Here is a 12,259-nt window from a genome sequence, read left to right as displayed (position 1 = left end):
CTATGCTCCTATTAATGCAGGCCAAAATCCCATTGGCTTTCTTTGCCGCCACATCACATTGTTTGCACATGTTTAACTTGTTGTCCACGAGGACTCCAAGATCTTTTTCCCACGTACTGCTCAGTGACAGGGAATCCCGGGAATTATAGTTTTACAAGCCCTTTAGCCTTGTGTTGATGCTTCACCAAACTACAAATCCCACAATTCCCTAGCAGTGACCAAAGGGAGCTAAAGTGATGTCAAACTGCATTAATTCTACCATGTAGATCAGGCATGGGCAAACTTTGTCCCTCCAGTAGGTTATTAGGAATTGTGGGAGTTGGAGTCCAAAACACCTGAAGGGCTCAGGCTTGCCTGTGCCTGATGTAGATGCAACTTGAGTTTCGTAGTGTTTCTGTTTATAGGAGCTCAGGGACACCATAAAGGCTGATTAGTGTGATGAAAGGAAAACTATGAATAAACAAAAGCATCTCCAAAAACAGGGTTAAAGGAATTAAATGCAGCATGTGATCTAAATTGATTTGATGCCTCTAATTGACTGTTTTTATTATTCTCGAAAGAGCTCACCTTGTGCCAACCTCAACTAAGCCGCAATCATGATGTCAGCTTTGCCTTTCTGCTAAAGGAAAGTTCTCAGCCTACCTCTTCTTGGGTAAATATTCATAGTTGTTGAAAGTTAGTTATTTGTTTGCACCTTGATGGAGAGACAGTTTTTTCCTCAGAGGTGAAGGGTATTAGGGTGGCAACAAAAGGCCAAAGCTTGAGAAAATTACAATTGGTTTTGTCATTTGGGATTTGTAGTTGCTGGGATTTATAGTTCACCTACAATCAAAGAGCATTCGGAACCCCACCAACAATGGAATTGAACCAAACTTGGCACAAAGGTCTCCCATGACCAACAGAAAATACTGGAAGGGGTGGGCATTGGAATTGTAGTTCACCTACATCCAGAGAGCACTGTGGACTTAAACAAGGATGGATCTTTTGGGGTTGTAGTTCACCTACATCCAGAGAGCACTGTGGACTCAAACAACGATGGATCTGGACCAAACTTGACACTTGTTGTAGGTTTTTCCGGGCTATATGGCCATGTTCTAGAGGCATTTTCTCCTGCTATATGGCCATGCCTTTAGAACATGGCCATATAGCCCGGAAAAACCTACAACAACCCAGTGATTCCAGCTATGAAAGCCTTCGACAATACAAAATTACATTACTTTTGGTCTGCAACTCTCCAGTTCTGTGTAATCGATGGATATGATGTTTATGGATTACTAGATTATGGACTATTGCATTGTGCTGGTTGGAAGTTGTAAACCCCGAAAGGAACTTTGCTAAACTTTGCTTCTGAGGTCTACATATTTAAAACATTCTACAAAACGCAGTTCTTTTCGGTTATCCAGGTGGAGGCCACAAGGAGGAACTAGAGAGAGAAGGATAGTCCATTTTATGGGGTAGAAGTTGGGTTGAAGGAGTAAACCATTTCTCCCTGTTTTCCTGTTATTCCCCCACCCTCGTCCCCACCGTGGAAACTACCCTTGTTTATGATATGGAAAGGGTGGAGGGGGAATAATCAGCAAAAACGGGGGAAATTATTTCCCCCTTTCAACTCCCCTCTGTAAAATGGACTATTCTGCCTAGTGGCTTTTGTATAGATAATGGAATAGTACCAATAATGCAAATAAAAGAGGCAGCAAGGAAAATAGGTGGACTGGTTGGAAGGAATTTATTTATTTATTTAGAACTTTTATATACCGGTCTTCTCACCTCCAGCGAGGGACTCAGGGCGGTTTACAACAAAGGAATTCATACACAATAGTTTAAAAACATCACATCCAATAATACACTAATATAAACTCATTGAAGTACTATCATATAATTATATAAGGCCAAATCGTTAAGATACAATCACTATTCATCCCCATCCGTCCGTGTGGTCAAGAGTTATTGCCTCACTCATCAAATGCCAAATTCCAGAGCCAGGTTTTTACCAACTTTCTAAAGGTCAGGAGGGAAGGGGCAGTTCTAATCTCCAATGGGAGAGAGTTCCAGAGCCCAAGTGCCACCACCAAGAAGGTCCTGTCCCTCGTCCCCACCAGACGCGATTGCAAGGGTGGTGGGACTGAGAGCAAGGCCCCTCCAGACGATCTTAGCAACCTTGATGGTTCATAGGGGAGAATCCATTCGGACAGGTAAACTGGGCCGGAGTCATTTAGGGATTTATAGGTCAACATCAGCACTTTGGATTGTGCTCAGAAGCTAATTTGAGACCACTGGGCAGTTTAGGCTGGCATAAATGGAGGAGTGAAGACTAAACAAATGGATAAATCAGGAGGGAAGGATTCAAGAGCAGAGGTAATTTGGGTTGGCAGATGGGAGTAGATCAATCACTGCCTTCCTTTAGAACCAGATCAAAATAATGCATGGCTTTGTCCTACATCTAGTCTGTTGCTACTCCTTTTCTTTTACAAGAAAAGTCCTTTGCAACGTGTGGGGCATCGTCTCCGATCTCCCTTCTCATCTTTGCACTTTCACACAATATCTGCTACAGAGCCTTCCTTGACACTTACCCTCCTCTCATTTGTTAGGCCTACTTGGCCCAAGTGCCAGATTTCAAGGCATCATCCATTAAACAGTCGGCTGGATGCTTGGAATGGTTCTTCCAGATAGATCTGACACCCAGCTTTGACTGGAGAAGACTCCCCCGTGAGAAGGGAGGGAAAATTAATAGCCGGCAAGCGTTCCTTCTGTCAGACCAACACCGTTGCATGGGGAGGGAACCCGGCAGGGTCAAATTGGACCCATGTTTTCAATAGGGTTGGTGCTTCTAGGTTTTGATCCGGTGCCATTGCCCAAACAAAAAGGACATTGTAAGCCACTCCATCGGCAGCGGGCAAGGCTTCTCCAAGGCTCGCATCGCTCTATGAGGTTAGAACAGCAGCGTTAATCTCCTATCCAGTGTTTATAGAGCCCTCTCATCTCTGGGAGGGAGTGGAAGGCAGCCAAATTACAAGAAAACATTCTTTATTATCACCGAAAAAATAATCCCCGAACCCCCTGCTACTAACAACAGTGACCTGCAAGAGTTCAGCAAAATCTCTCATTGGAAATTGACAGGCTGGTTTGAAGGCCAGGCTGAGATCTTACAATGGCACTCTCCACATGTGCAGTTATATGTGTGGCAAAGGTGAACAAACGAACACACACCTCAATGCACATAGGCATTTGCAGCATGTGAATGTTGCATCTGCACGGCAATGATGCAGCTTTGCTTCTGACACTTTGAAGTGAATATGGGCATTTAGCATTGGACAAAAATGCCCAACCATTTCCATAGGAAATTCATAGAATGGGAGTTGGAAGGGCAATCCAGGTCATTGCATCAAATTCCATTCTTAATACAGCTAGAGTAGGCATGGGCAAATTTCGACCCACAAATTTTGACCTGCCAAATTTCAATGTGAGAGTTGGAGTTCAAAACACCTGGGGGGGGGGGGAATTTGCCCATGTCTGAGATAACGTATCCCCAGCTAGTAGTTCTCCATGCTCTTTTTTGAAGATATCCAGAGAAATAAACCACATAATTGAGTCCAAGAACCACTTCATGGACATTCTCCAGCTAGCACATCTCCAGTAGGTAGTTCTCATACTCTTTTTGGAGACATCCAGAGGAGACCTCACCATTGAGTCCAATCCCAAGCTGAATGCAGGTTCTCCAGCTAGGACATCCCCATCTCCAAACTCTTTTTGAAGATGTCCAGAGAAAGAGACCTCCTTATCTTTCTAAGTGGTTGGCTTCATTTCCAATCCACTCTTCCCATCTTTAGGTTCAATTGAAATGTGGGTTGACTATATAGCAGAGAGTTGGACTGGATGGTGCTTGTGGTCTCTTCCTACTTTATTATTCTTTGAAATCAATCCTCCCATTAACCCCATTCTGGGATGTTGTTGTTCATTCGTTCAGTCGTCTCCGACTCTTCGTGACGTCATGGACCAGCTCACGCCAGAGCTCCCTGTCGGCCGTCACCACCCCCAGCTCCTTCAAGGTCAGTCCAGTCACTTCAAGGATGCCATCCATCCATCTTGCCCTTGGTCGGCCCCTCTTCCTTTTGCCTTCCACTTTCCCCAGCATAATTGTCTTCTCTAGGCTTTGCTGTCTCCTCATGATGTGGCCAAAGTACTTCAACTTTGTCTCTAGTATCCTTCCCTCCAATGAGCAGTCAGGCTTTATTTCCTGGAGGATGGACTGGTTGGATCTTCTTGCAGTCCAAGGCACTCTCAGAACTTTCCTCCAACACCACAGTTCAAAAGCATTCTGGGATATTAGATAACAAATCTGGATTATCCTCTCTGTGACCACCTTTTAGATATTTAAAGAGGGCAACCAGGAAACCCATCAGCCTTCTCATCGCCAGGCAGAACATGTCCAAATCCCTCAACCTTTCTTCATATGCTTTGTTTCCCATGTCTCATGTCATTCATATGGCCTTCTCCAAACATACTTCAACTTCTCTATATCCTTCTTAAAATGCGGCATCCAGAAGTACTCCAGATGCATAATATAGCAGGACTCTTGCTTCCTACTAGTACATATGCATGATTCTAGCCAATGTGTTGATTTATACCCAGCACCCAAAATCATCAGAGTTCAATAGAGCAGAAATCCAAATATCTGTGCCTCGGAAAGTCTAGATTGATGCTTAAATTTCACCAGAGCAGAAAACAGCATGGATGAAAAAATTGGCCAATTCTCCTTCAAGCTGCCTGGCTTGTCTATTTTCTTAAGAACCGCACCAGTGGTTTCAAGTATGGTAGATAATTATAGCGTACCAGCAAAAAAGTTGAAAATTCTGGTAAAATATCATGCTGAGTGCCAGAAGAGAGGAATGACATGAGAATTCTGGCAAAAAGAAGACCTTTCTTTCTTTCTTTGCAGGAAAGGACATCATTTTGGGCAAATAAGAACCAGACCCATGAAAAAAAAAGCTCAGGTGGGTCAAACCTTAATTAGGACAATTGAAATGTTCCTAAAGTCTGTAGGTTTCAAATGCTTCAGAATTCTAAAGATAATACAGAACTTTAACGAGTTACCCGTGCATTTTCTTCCCTTCCTTTTCATGTAGACATACTTGAACTCCTCCAGCATCACATTAAAGAGAAATTTGGAAATGTTCCCAAAGTCATATAAGTGTCACATACCTTAAAGCAAAAGAACAAGAAAAAAACACCAACCCTAGAGGGATGGAGGGTGAGTAAAATGATACAGAATAATAATAATATGAAAGCCTTTTGCTAAGGAAAGCTTCTATTTAAAGTTCTTGAGGGCAGAGATGTTGGCATGGAAGGAATCACAATTTTGAGGTGAGGGAGGATAGATTGGATTTGAAAGTATTTTGGGGATCAAATAACTACCCCATTCTGAAGTTTTATGTTTTTCTGTGGTCCCATAAAGGTGACAGTGAAGAATGCGAATTCGGTTGCGGTAGGTTCAATGTATGAAAGGCCTATGGCCAAAGGTATAAGAATTCTTTGTATACAGAGTGAGGCAGCATAACTTCCTTTTTTTCAAAACTTAATAAAACCCATTGTATGAATCAGAATTTTTTTATTTTTTTATAATGTAGGCACATACCTAAAGTTTTGTTTTACCTAGTTTTGAAGATCAAATTAGGTAGGTGACGTCCCCCATTCTCCATACACTGAGTAAACCGATTTCTGGCGTTTGTCATGACTCTTGCCAGCATAGCAGGCGTTATGTTGGCAATTTCTTCCTGGATGTTATTTATTTATTTATTTATTTATTTAAAAGTTTTGTATACCGACATTCTCACCTCTCTTTTTTTTTTTGAGAGAGTTTTAAATATTTTTATTGATTTATCACAATTATTACATACTATTGCATTTTATACATCAACCTCTTTAACATGTTGTTTTGTTGTTTTGCTTTGACATTTCCTCCCCTTTTTTCTTTTTTTTCCCCCCTTTTTTCACCTCAGTGCTCCCCTCCACCCGTCTCAAGCCACATTTCTTACATTCTCACCTCTCTTGAGGGACTCAGACCGGTTTCCAACCATAATATCACATACAATCAATAAAACATCATAATACATATTACAGTAAAACATTAAAACATCATAATACATATTACAGTAAAACATTAAAACAGCAATTACAATCAATAACTATAATGGTCAGTCGTCACACTAAAATCGTTGCTCATCATCCTCCATCCATATCTCAGGGTGTTGGCCCACTCGTCGAATGCCTGTCTCCATAACCAAGTCTTCACCTGTTTCCTAAATGTCAGGATAGAAGGGGCGGTTCTGATCTCCAGTGGGAGAGAGTTCCAGAGTCGAGGGGCCACCACCGAGAAGGCCCTGTCCCTCGTCCCCACCAGACGCGCTTGCGAGGCCGGTGGGACCGAGAGCAGGGCCTCTCCAGACGATCTTAATAATCTTGATGGTTGGTCTTCAGATCTTGTAGGGTCCTTGAACGGTTCACATAAACACAGGATTTCAAAAAAACCTATAGAAGAAAATCACAAGGGGCCAAATCTGGAGAGCAGGCTGGCCACTCCAAATCCGCTCGAAAAGTAGGCCTCAATGGCAAAAGCACGCTCCTCACTGTTCCAGCGCATGATGGCGGCTGAACTGTGTCGGGGCAAAACTTTATACTCCCTCCTCTCGAACAAGACCACTAGTGCTTCGCTACATCTTCAACCGACTGAATGGCGCACATTTTTAAAAAAGGAAGTTATGCTGCCTCACCTTGTATTTTATTCAAAGTGGGCCTAAGTCATTACTGATTAGACTTGTGCATAGAATTTGTTTTTTCCGTTTACTCCATTTATTTTGGTACCTTCAGTACTTCGGGAGCCTGTAACGGTAAGGCCCTCCTGGTACAAAAACCCACCCGACACGAAAGCAAGCAGGAGCCAATCTCGGCTCCTCCTTTGCTTTTCGGCACTTTTTTATTAATCCCCCAGAAAACAAAAAGAAAACCCAAATGTCCTGAAAATGACTTTCCTCTTTCAGGAGGTCATTGCTCTTCCTTATCTGGAAGTGGGAAGCCTGCTAAATTTCCTTGGAAAGAGTGCATTTATGCTTGTATGGCACAGCCTGGGAGAGAAAGCATATGTTCCTGCCTGTAGCCAAGTGCCTCCTCTAGAGTAAGAAACAGAACTTGCCTCCTTGCCTTGGAAAAAGTGTGTGTGGCATGCAGGCGTGGGAGAGAAAGCGAGGGTGCCTGCCTGCAGCAGAGTGCCTCTTCTCTAGAGTAGAAACAGCTCAAATGCCTAAAATGATGGGAAGGGGAGCCTGGGAAACAACCTCCCCCCCTCCATAATGGGCTGATAGAAAACTGATCTTTCATCACCCCGGAGTGAAAACAGATATCTCTAGAAGAGTCAAGGTTTACCTGGATTGCACATGCCTATTACTGTTCGTGAACAGATTGCAATTAATTCTTTTTGCAACAACTAAGGTGTGACTCTTTTATATAATAGTTGTAAAACACTGATAACATCGGTCATCTTTATGCTGTATTTTCAGCTAAATAGGGCTCTTGCCCTAGGGAGGTATTCACTCGAGCCAAATTTGATCAGTTCGAGACAATGGTTAGATACTAGGCTTGTTTGATCGTGTTCGTTAGTTTCTAAAGTCGTTATTAATTCGTATTTAAATTAGCTTACGATCCAATATTGAGCCGTGCAGGAATAGTGTGAAGAGTAATTAAGAATTGAAACAATTTTTCCAAATTTTCGTAATTATTTCATAATTATTAAGACGGGAAAGAAGGAGAGAAAAGGTGCCAGCGTTGCCTTTCCTCCCCATCCTCCTCCTCCTCCTCCTCCTCCTGTAGATATTTTATTATCTTATTACTTATTTTACTATTTTATTTTATTATTTTATTATTTATTTTATTATGTTATTATTTTATTATTTTATTAATTTTAAGTGATTTTAATTTGTATTTTTACTAACTTAATGTATTTTAATTTAATCCTGAATTTATTTTAATTTGGTTTCTGTTAGTTGTAAGTTTTATCACCAACAGTCAGCAACAGAGGGAAAGGGATGCTTCAGAAGTTCCCCCTGTCCCGTTTGGAGGTGTTTTTAGCGTATTGCGCAATCGCGTCCACCATTAACGAATCGATTCGTAATTAACAAAACTTCGTAAATTTCGATATTTTGAAATCTTAAATTTCGGAAGTCCTCAGAAATTCGAAACGCTGGCGCCCCCTGGAAACGAAGCGAGTTTAGAACCAAATTTTTTCTTGATCAAACAAGCCTATTAGATACGGGAGATTTAACTGCATCCCTTATAATGAATGGAGTTGTATCTGCGGGGCACCTGAAATTGAGGATCTAGCACACATATTATTTGATTGCAAATTGTATCAAAAGGTGAGAGACTTCCACCTTGGTCCATATATCAAACGGACGATGTATTGGGAATTGCACATCAGAACAACATATTTTATGTGTGGCCAAGACCCAAAAATAACATATAAAACAGCTCTGTACTTAAGCAAAACAATACATCTGAGAACCACATATGTAGGGCTGATTGGGGTGAATTGTAGGGGTGATAAGGAAATATGGTGTATATACTCAGCTTGATCAGTTTACCAGTTTTATCAGTTTTATAATGTCTTATCATATTATTATTTACTGTATTGTTATAAGTGTCTACATGGAGAGTGATCAGGTCTTGCCAGGCCTTGTTGTTCTGTTTCTTATCGTGATATGGCCTAAGGGCTAATCAATAAAAATGACTACTACTTACTACTACTCTTGCTTTGCAAAACTAGGAAATCAGGCATTAAAAATAGATTGCCTTTATGGGACATAGCGAAGCGTTCTTCCAAAGACTTGAGAGGTCTTTTCGGTTCCATTATTGTTTCCTTGATGCATTGACATCAAGTATCAAAGTTAAAGTTCATTATTCTTACTAAAATACCCATATGCCCAACATTTTGAGCAAAAGGTGGAATTGGAAATCTGCAGAAAGACAAAGAAATTCAGTGAAATTCCAATGCCCTGGGTTGTACATATATAAAACTCTTGGCTTCCCCTAGTTTTCCCATATAAATCAAGTTTGTAAGAAATCTTTTGAGTCTGTTTTTTGTTTGCCTTGCATCCTATTATTGCCTTGATTTCACCATCTCTCTGCCATCTTTGGGTGTATCTATGTTAACTGTAGAATAGATGAAGTTAATGCTATAGAATGCCAAAAAGAGAGCTGTTGCCTCATCAGAATCCAACTCCCCAGGATTGCATAGCATTGAGCCAGGGCAGTTAAAGAGATGTCAAACTGCATTAACTATTCAGTGTAGATGTATCTTGAGATATATGCATGCCGCTGAGATGCTTTTCCATGTTGGATGGAGAATGCAATCAAGTTAGAGCAGTGGTTCTCAACCTTCCTAATGCTGTGACCCCTTAATACAGTTCCTCATGTTATACTGACCCCCACCACAACATTATTTGTGTTACTACTTCATAACAGTAATTTTGCTACTGTTATGAATTGTAATGTGAAATATCTGATATGCAGGATGTATTTTCCTTCACTGGACCAAATTTGGTACAAATAACCAATACGCCCAAATTTGAATACTGGTGGGGTTGGAGGGGATTGACTTTGTCATTTGGGAGTTGTAGTTGACCTACACTCAAAGAACATTCTGAACTCCACCAGCAATGGAACTGAACCAAACTTGAGACACAGAACTCCCATGACCCACTGAAAATATTGGAAGGTCGAAGGCTTTCATGGCTGGAATCACTAGGTTCGTGTGGGTTTTTTCGGGCTATAGAGCCATGTTCTAGAGGCATTTCTCCTGACGTTTCGCCTGCATCTATGGCAAGCATCCTCAGAGGTAGAGGTCTGTTGGAATTAGGACAATGGGTTTATATATATCTGTGGAATGGCTGGGGTGGGGCAAGGAGCTCTTCCCTGCTGCAGTTAGGTGTGAATGTTCAGCTGATCACCTTCATTAGCATTTGAAGGCCTGCCTGCGCCTGGGAAAATCTGTTGCTGGGAGGTGTTAATCTGTGCCTGGTTTTTTCCTCTCTGTTGTTAAGCTGTTATAATTTTAGAGTTTTTTAATACTGGTAGCCAGATTTTGTTCATTTTCATGGTCTCTTCCTTTCTGTTGAAATTGTCCACATGCTTGTGGATTTCAATGGCTTCTCTGTGTAGTCTGACATGGTGGTTGTTGGTGTGGTCCAGCATTTCTGTGTTCTCAAATAATATGCTGTGTCCAGGCTGGTTCATCAGGTGCTCTGCTATGGCTGACTTCTCTGGTTGAAGGAGTCTGCAGTGCCTTTCATGTTCCTTGATGCGTGTCTGGGCGCTGCGTTTAGTGGTCCCTATGTAGACTTGTCCACAGCTGCATGGTATACGGTAGACTCCTGCAGAGGTGAGAGGATCCCTCTTGTCCTTTGCTGAACGTAGCATTTGTTGGATTTTCTTGGTGGGTTTGTAGATTGTTTGTATGTTGTGTTTCCTCATCAGCTTCCCTATGCGGTCAGTGGTTCCCTTGATGTATGGCAGGAACACTTTTCCTCTGGGTGGATCTTCATCTTTACTCTCGTGGCTTGTTCCGGGTCTTGCAGCTCTTCTGATGTCTGAGGTGGAGTATCCATTGGCCTGGAGAGCCCAGTTGAGGTGGTTCAGTTCATCTTGGAGGAGGTGGGGTTCGCAGATTCTTTTTGCACGGTCTGCCAAGGCTTTAATGGTGCTTCTTTTTTGACTTGGGTGATGGTTGGAGTTTTTATGTAGATATCTATCTGTGTGTGTGGGTTTTCTGTAAACGGTGTGACCCAATTGTTGATCTGGTTTGCGGATGACCATGATGGATCTGGACCAAACTTGGCACGAATACTTAGTATGCCCAAATGCGAACACTGGTGGAACACCTTGACATTTGGAGTTGTAGTTGCTGGGATTTATAGTTCACCTACAATCAAAGAGCATTTGGACACCAATGATAGAATTGGACCAAACTTCCCACACAGAACCCCCACAACAAACAGAAAATACATAGTTTTCTTATGTTCGTTGGAGACCCCTATGACAGCCACTCGCGACCCACCCAGGGGTCCCGACCCCCAGGTTGAGAAACACTGAGTTAGAGGAACATAGCAAGGTTAAAAAGCTGAATATTGAAGCAAATTAATGGGAATACATTGCTATGGTTGATAATTAACTACATTCTAGATGGGCTTGGCTGCAGTACATACCAGGAAAATAGACACCAAGAGAAAAACGAAGAATAGCTATTCCTAGACTTGTTCTACCCGCCTGCAGCATGGAGTTTGCAGATGATCCCTACGAACACATTTGGTTCCAATCAGTCTCCATGCACTGTAGTACATCCTGTTTGTCTACACTTATTATTACTGACAAATTATCCGCCTCTCAAATCTCAGGGAGCGTTCACTTTATCCTCACATTAAACCTGATTGGAAACAGTAGGTTTAATTGTGCTCAGCGTGAGGCCTCATTATAAAAGGCACCAGGGTCCTTTCCCCTCTTTTTTATGGCTCAAAATACTGGAAAGCGTGAAAACAATGTCTTTAGTATTCCGAAATAGGCCTGACCGACAACACAAATGTTTCAAAACATGGTTTTATGGGGGGAAATATATTCTGTGGATGCATAGTGAATACCAGCGAGATGGGATGCAGTCTGGGCAAAAATTGTAGATTTTTTAAAATATATAAAAGATCTTATTTTCTAAAACCAGCACCATATCACTGTGTGGTCCTCGAGTGATACAGGGCATGGCAGTTTTACTGGTTTCAATATTGCTTTCAATGGTATTTAAACCGACTCCGCATAGACCACATCTGCCTTGGGCATTGCGAGCCCCATCCCCTCCCCTTTGTAAAGTGAATTTGCCACACCGGTGCCAAGAGTCCCCCTTGGAAATGAAATACACATCCCCAGGGGGTTCATTTAAACCCTACTTGCTAGAATGATAACAACAATAAAAGCAAGAGACCTGCAAAAGGTTAGAAATAATTGTTGGCTGGAGACTTACCGAAATCGTGGAACAGAGCAGGCAGAATGTCAAAATATAGATGCTAAACTTTCCAAAACCTCACTTTAATGGGTACAATAGCCTTTCCAATAAAGGAGAAGAGTTTAGAGGAAGAGGAGGAGGAAGAAGAAGAAGAGGAGGAGGAGAAAGTGGATAAGGAAGAGGAGAAGGAGTAAGAGGAGGAAGAGGAGGAAGAGGAGAAGAAGG

General features: G+C 41.9%; 1 long non-coding RNA gene across 2 annotated transcripts in view; it reads left to right on the top strand.

Moving 5' to 3' along the window:
• Positions 1 to 12,259, top strand: part of LOC132783091 (uncharacterized) — a 44,397-nt gene that overhangs the window by 22,088 nt on the left and 10,050 nt on the right. Inside the window, exons 2-4 of one of the 2 annotated variants that reach the window (XR_010910270.1) lie at positions 563 to 652; positions 4,937 to 4,991; positions 5,124 to 5,248. This is a non-coding gene — a long non-coding RNA (uncharacterized lncRNA). The remainder of the gene's footprint in view (positions 1 to 562; positions 653 to 4,936; positions 4,992 to 5,123; positions 5,249 to 12,259) is intronic. The other variant, XR_009632126.2, reaches the window with a different exon arrangement.

The sequence above is a fragment of the Anolis sagrei genome, chromosome 8 (assembly GCF_037176765.1).
Source record: "Anolis sagrei isolate rAnoSag1 chromosome 8, rAnoSag1.mat, whole genome shotgun sequence".
Lineage (NCBI taxonomy): Eukaryota > Metazoa > Chordata > Lepidosauria > Squamata > Dactyloidae > Anolis > Anolis sagrei.
The sequence above is the reverse complement of the archived record's forward strand: the minus strand, read 5'-3'. Positions and strand labels throughout refer to the sequence as shown.